This window comes from Copadichromis virginalis, linkage group LG2 (assembly GCF_057382275.1).
Source record: "Copadichromis virginalis isolate Kocher_CV1m ecotype Utaka linkage group LG2, C_Virginalis_male_GT1.1, whole genome shotgun sequence".
In the NCBI taxonomy this organism is placed as follows: domain Eukaryota; kingdom Metazoa; phylum Chordata; class Actinopteri; order Cichliformes; family Cichlidae; genus Copadichromis; species Copadichromis virginalis.
In genome coordinates this window covers 29,083,378-29,090,447 of record NC_140619.1, presented here as the reverse complement: position 1 = coordinate 29,090,447, position 7,070 = coordinate 29,083,378, and positions in this window count along the sequence as shown.

Genomic DNA, 7,070 nt, shown 5'->3' with positions numbered 1-7,070 from the left:
GATAACTGGGACCACAGAAATAGATGATGGCCATGGGCACAAAGTGTGAAACACTCTATGAAAGCTGTAATTGCTACACAATGTTTGTGCATTTAAAAAATATATAAACCACGAGGCTGAAATTTACTGGAATTACTTTGAATGCACTCATTCTGCATCACTACAAGTCGTAACCAGCCGCTTGTACTGCAAGCAAAAGCTCACAGCATGAACTCCTGAGGAGTTCATTAGTGAATAAAAAACCACATGGTGGCGCTACAGACAAGCTTTTTAACAGAGTGTTTTTCTGTCAGTGGGTGGCGTACCCTTGAGATCACTCAGGATATTATTTAGTAAGCTCTTAGATGCATGTGATTTAATTAGCTCCTCAAATAAACTGTTATTGTTATTCAGTTTCTTTTGTTGCCTCTCATGCACCTTCATTCACCTGAATACTACAAAAGTGGTCAAACGTTTAGTCTATAGGTGAATAGTCCTGATAATTTGGGGCTCTTAATGATTTCTTTGAATGGCTCTTATATAGAGGGTATCAGTTGTATAGTATACATCTTTGTTGACTTAAATAAAAAAGAGTAGAGTATATAAATTTGACTTTAGTTTGGATTTTCACACCAGGCCAAATTATACACGCAGGCTCAAATGTATCCATACAATGTCCTGTTTATTTTAACCACTTGTCCCACTGAGGACCACTTCCTTTCTAGACCTTAAACAATTCCAAAAAATGTGTTTTATAAACTCGTCACAGGAGTGTCTCACAAATCAAGGATGCACCGCAAATGTATTCTCTGCACAGCCACATTAAACACTCAGTTGTCCATCAACACTGACAAAGCTCCACTTTTATCTGCCCTATGTAAATTACCCCATGCCCTTCAAGGCTGTGCAGACAGACTGGGGTATTTTCTGTTTGTAGTAGTGCACTTTTCTGCTTTACAAAAATCCTCCTTGTCAATCTTGAAGTTAAAGAGGGAATTGCTTTGAGATTTCAAAGCACCTCGAGTGGTCAACAAGACTAGAAAAGCACTGTATAAATGCAGTGCATTTACTACTGACAGATACGGGTAATTTTTTGTTGTAGTTGTGCTCAAGGTAAGACCAGAAAATACCCCACTGAGGCAAAGCAGCAGCAAGAAAACAAGCCAGACATTAACTGTAATCCCTCTCACATCCCTCTGAGGGTTTGCCCTGACCTTCATGCGTCATTGAATATAGGATGGCCAACCTCGCTGTCCCCCTCCTCGTGCTGAATGCTGTGACTTATCACAGCTTGATCTTCACCCTGCAGAGGTTAAGCTTCCTTCAAGTCCGCTTATCACCCCAGCCCACTGCGCTATTTCCATCCTTCTATACTTCCTGTACATCTGCGTAGTTGTTTGTAGCCATGACGACAGAATCCATGGCAACAAAGATCTCCCTGGTATTAAACTAAAGGTAGCTGTATGAGGGGGGAGGAAAGGCGGTGGGGCTGTGAGGGTGTTTTAATAAGCGTCTGGATGGAGAGTAATTGAGAAGGGCCTTGTTAACAAGAGACAAGGTCTTCTGCTTAACAGGCAAAGCTTCTCCGAGCAACACATGCTGATGGCTGTAGAGAGGCACGTACACAACGCACGATGAAATTCAGTTCGTGACTAAGTGTAAAACCAAGAAAAAGATAAAGGAAAGTGTGACTGTGAGAGTTCTGAAAAGGAGTGGGAGAAATCACACAGCAGCTTCGCGAGGGAAACAGATAAGAAAAAGGCAGGAAGGATTTGTCTGCAATGAGATGTTTTTGTCTGCATCCAGGTGTGTTTTGGCGAGATTAACATCCCTGCCTTTCCTTTTCTTTCATCTGCAGCCTCTCTGTGTGAAGCTTCTCTGCTACCTGAACAGGTTATGAACAGTTTCCTTGCAGTGTATGTAGACAACCACGTGTGCACTTCAGCAGTCACTCCAGCAGCTCTCGCCAAGCCTCTCAAACATCAGTGCCACATCAAGTATAGTGCCAAAATATGTTGCCATGGGTTGGGGATGTTTTCAATTGGGTTTTGCGTATGTATGTGTGTCATAATTGATGAATAGATTACATTAGCTCAGAAAAAATGGGCCTCATTCACACATTTAGAGATTGTCAGCAGGAAGCTGCCATACAAGATATTGATCTGAAGAGATGGGTTTAGGATTTATGTGTATGTACACACACACATGTATGTATATGTGTAAATATATGCAGCTTCCTTTCTAGTAAAGTCAAATGTTTCTCTCAGTATTATTCAGCACATTTGCATATTAAACTGTACACAGCTCAGTCCATACTGTGTTGTACAAAGACTCAGTGCTCATAGCTTTACCTTTGTACACCTACACAGTGGATTTACATCAAACCATGAAGATGCGATTGATGTGCAGACATTCATCTTTAATTCAAGGGCTTTTATAAACATTTTACATTTGTACTCTGATTGAGAAGGTGTCTGCAGCCTGTGCAGTAAGTGGTGCAGAAGGTGAACAGGATTATCCATGATGGATACCAGTTTGTCCAGTGACCTCCTCTTCACCACAGCTCAAAAGGGTCAGTGTCACAGAGCCGGCCTTCAGAATAGTTTTATCTAATCTGTTGGTGTCACCATCTCCAGTGCTGCTCCCCCAGCAGACCACAGCAAAGTACAATGACTGATAGAAAATCTCCAAACTTTGCTGTACGCACTGAAAAAAATTCTGCTTCTTAAGCAAGAAATATACATATACAGCCTCCGTGTTGGTCATTCTGTTCAGTCTGCTGCTGGTCAGACCGGCTTCTTGCTTTTGAAGTCGATCACCATGTCACCATTCAGAAGCAGAAGATTCCTCGCAGACCCATCCACAAAAACATCCACTAGTGCTCTGTAATCCTCCTCCTGCCGATCACTTATACATCCACTGCAGAGTCCTCAGAATATTATTGTAGGTGATCTGAGGTGTACAAGGTAACCAGGAATGGAGACAGTACAACCACCTATAAAGTTTCTGTACTGCACATCACCAAATCAGACTGAGCTCTGCAAAGTGTGAAGACTCAAACCAGAAATGGTGAATGTTTCTTCAGCTTATATTTTCAAAGACAAGCGTCCTCTGTTTGCAGTTTTTGTTGCACTTTTCACATTTTCACTATTCTGTGGGTGTTTTGTGTTTGCAGACGACCTGGCATCCTCCATGCAAATTACAAGTGGCTGAAACATCTTGCTAGCAATGTAAAGAATCTCAAAGGGGTTTTTGTTGCAGCACTATAACCTCTTGGTAACCAGCTTCACCGAGCAACAGCCAGTACAGCCAATACACATGTTGCACATGCGAGAGGTCTCTAAATCTGAATGACTAAGATCTTATATGACTGAGGACCTATAAGGTTAAAGTGTCTTATAATCTTCTAAATATTTACAATTTTCCAGGATATGAGAAAATTTTAAAGTGGGGTTGGATCGAAAACCAGACATGAACCAGAGAAGTGCCGATGAAGAGGAAGACTGAGCTGAATGCATAGGCAATCTGAGGCACAAAAAACATCAGGTTAATAGATGCATGAAGAGGAATAAAGCTAATCATCTAACAGCTAAATTGCCACCGTAACCACTAAAAAGGTAGAAATGAATGTCTGGGACACATTTGGCCTTGACTGACAGCAATGACTCAAGGTAAGTCTGGTTGCCTCAAGTCAGCAACAGTCTGCCTTATGTGGGCCATGTATAAGATGTGTTGTAACATTTGTACATCCTGCCCATGCACCATATGTTATTTGCAGCAGTCCATGTCAGCTCAGATATATGACTTTTGGGCTACATCTAGTCCAGAGAACACATAATTGAGCCACAGTTACCAAAAGTAGACCCAAAATAAAGCTTTATATATCTAAGACAGACTGGAGTAGATACCTATACTTACAGATAGACTGTGGGTAGATATCTACCCTGACAGAAAGACAAAGGTAGATATCTACCCTGAAAGATAGATCAGGATAGATATACACCCTGAACTAAAGATCGGGTAGACAGCTAACCTGAAAAACAGACCAGAGTAGATATCTACCTTGAAAGACACATGAGAGTAGAGATATCTAACCTGACAGAAAGACAAAGGTAGACTTGTACTCTAAAAGACAGATCTGGGTAGATATCTAACCAGAAAGACAGACCTGAATAGATATCTACCCCGGAAGACAGATCAGGTACATATATAACCAGAAAGATAGACCGGAGCAGATATCTAGCTTGAAAAACAGATCAGAGTAGATATCCACCCTGAAAGTTAAACCAAGTTTTGCCATTTTTCAGATGAGTAGATAAAAGCCAGGTGTGTTGAATCAGTAAACCAGTATGAGAGAATAAAGTACAACACCTGCACACACAAACACATCAGCATGAACAGGGAACTAGAGAGGCACAAAAAGAGGGGAAAACCCGGGAATTTTTTTCCTGGTTCTACCACGTACAGTGGGATGCAAGAGTTTGGACAACCTTGTTAATAGTCATCATTTTCCTGTATAAATCGTTGGTTGTTACAATAAAAACAAATGTCAGTTAAATATATCATGTAGGAGACACACACAGTGATATTTGAGAAGTGAAATGAAGTTCATTGGATTTCCAAAAAGTTTCCAATAATTCTTTAAACAAAATCAGGCAGGTACATAAATTTGGGCACCGCAAAAAAATAAATGAAATCAATATTTAGTAGATCCGCCTTTTGCAGAAATTACAGCCTCTAAATGCTTCCTGTAGGTTCCAATGAGAGTCTGGATTGTGGTTGAAGGTATTTTGGACCATTCGTCTTTACAAAACATCTCTAGTTCATTCAGATTTGATGGCTTCCGAGCATGGACAGCTCTCTTTAACTCACACCACAGATTTCAATAATATTCAGGTCTGGGGACTGAGATGGCCGTTCCAGAACGTTGTACTTGTTCCTCTGCATGATTGCCTTAGTGGATTTTGAGCAGTGTTTCGGGTCGTTGTCTTGTTGAAAGATCCAGCCCCGGCGCAGCTTCAGCTTTGTCACCGATTCCTGGACATTGGTCTTCAGAATCTGCTGATACTGAGTGGAATCCATGTGTCCCTCAACTTTGACAAGATTCCCAGTCCCTGCACTGGCCACACAGCCCCACAGCATAATGGAACCACCACCATATTTTACTGTAGGTAGCAGGTGTTTTTCTTGGAATGCTGTTTTCTTTTTCCTCCATGCATAACGCCTTGTTATGCCCAAATAACTCCGTTTTTGTTTCATCAGTCCACAGCACCTTATTCCTGATCCTGAATGAAGCTGGCTTGTCCAAATGTGCTTTAGCAAACCTCAAGCGGCTCTGTTTGTGCTGTGGGCAGAGAAAAGGCTTCCTCTGCATCACTCTCGCATACGGCATCTCCTTGTGTAAAGTGCGCCGAATGGTTGAATAATGCACAGTGACTCCATCTGCTGCAAGATGATGTTGTAGGTCTTTGGTGCTGGACTGGCGATTGACTCTTACTGTTATCACCATTCGTCGCTTCTATCTATCCGAGATTTTTCTTGGTCTGCCACTTTGAGCCTTACTGAGCCTGTGGTCTTCCATTTTCTCAATATGTTGCTAACTGTGGAAACAGACAGCTTAAATCTCTGAGACAGATTTCTGTATCCTTCCCCTAAACCATGATGGTGAACAATCTTTGTCTCCAGGTCATTTGAGAGTTGTTTTGAGACCCCATGTTGCCACTCTTCAGAGAAAATTAAAAGAAGAGGGAAACTTACAGTTGACCCCCTTAAATACTCTTTCTCATTATTGGATTCACCTGTGTATGTAGGTCAGGGGTCGCTGAGCTTACCAAGCCAATTTGAGTTCCAATAATTAGTTCTAAAAAGGTTTTGGGATCAATAAAATGACAACAGTGCCCAAATTTATGCACCTGCCTGATTTTGTTTAAGCAATTATTGCAAACTTTCTGCAAATCCAATAAATTTCATTTCACTTCTCAAATATCACTGTGTGTGTCTCCTATATGATATATTTAACTGACATTTTTTATTGTAACAACCAACGATTTATACAGGGAAATAATGACTATTAACAAGGTTGCCCAAACTTTTGCATCCCACTGTATATTAAGATAACATCAAAATAAAGCAAGATACAATGACGAACTTTACTCGACATGAAAATGTAGAAATGTAGTTTGAAGCTATTTCTGGTCCAAGCAGTTAGTGTGATCCCATTGCAAGATTTCTACCGTAGTTAATGATTTGCATCATATTCAAATTCATATTCAGTGACCTCCGCTGCCCAATTTTTCTTTCATTGTGCTACATTAGTATCTTGTCACCCATTTACAAGCTTTTCAGGACTGATTGTTAAACATTCAGATTTTAACAGAATCAGAACTTTTCCGGTCATGCAGCACCCTTGCCCTTTTAAAGTGCCTGTTTCAAGGTTTCACTTACCACCATGGATGATTTGAGAACATTAACAGTGTGACTTCAGGCAACAAGAAGCACGCGCTCACATGGATACACACTCCTGTTCTTTTTCTCAGACAATCCCACACAGATTCATACATTGGAGATGTGCGTCACTGGTATTCATGTGTGGGTAGGTTATGTTGCACACCATGCTAAATAGGATTATATTGCTTTTTTCTGCATGCACTCTCAGTTAAAACCCTCAACACATTTTAACTTTTGACACATTCACGCCCCTGTGCGAGTGTCCAGAGGCTCTATAGTTTCATTATAGCTCATATCATTAACATTTTGATTAGATAGCTCTTATTATCGTCTCTTGAGGCAGCTGTGCAATGTGATTATCTGCAGAATAAATCAGTGACACACTTTTGTTTGCCAGATTTTCTCTCATCACAAAGTATTACACATTTTGACAGACAATTAGAAGACCTCCCAGGGTTACCATGGGAACAACTTCTTTGAGAGTAGACAGGACAGGCGGGAGTGCTTAGGAGTAACATTTCCCAACAACTAGCCTTTCTGGATCACTTCAGCCCTGAGCAGCTGATGCATGTGTTAAATGTATATATGTGACTCCTATTTGCATAGCACAGCTGCCGTCCCAGGGTAGAGTGAAACAGATGTTC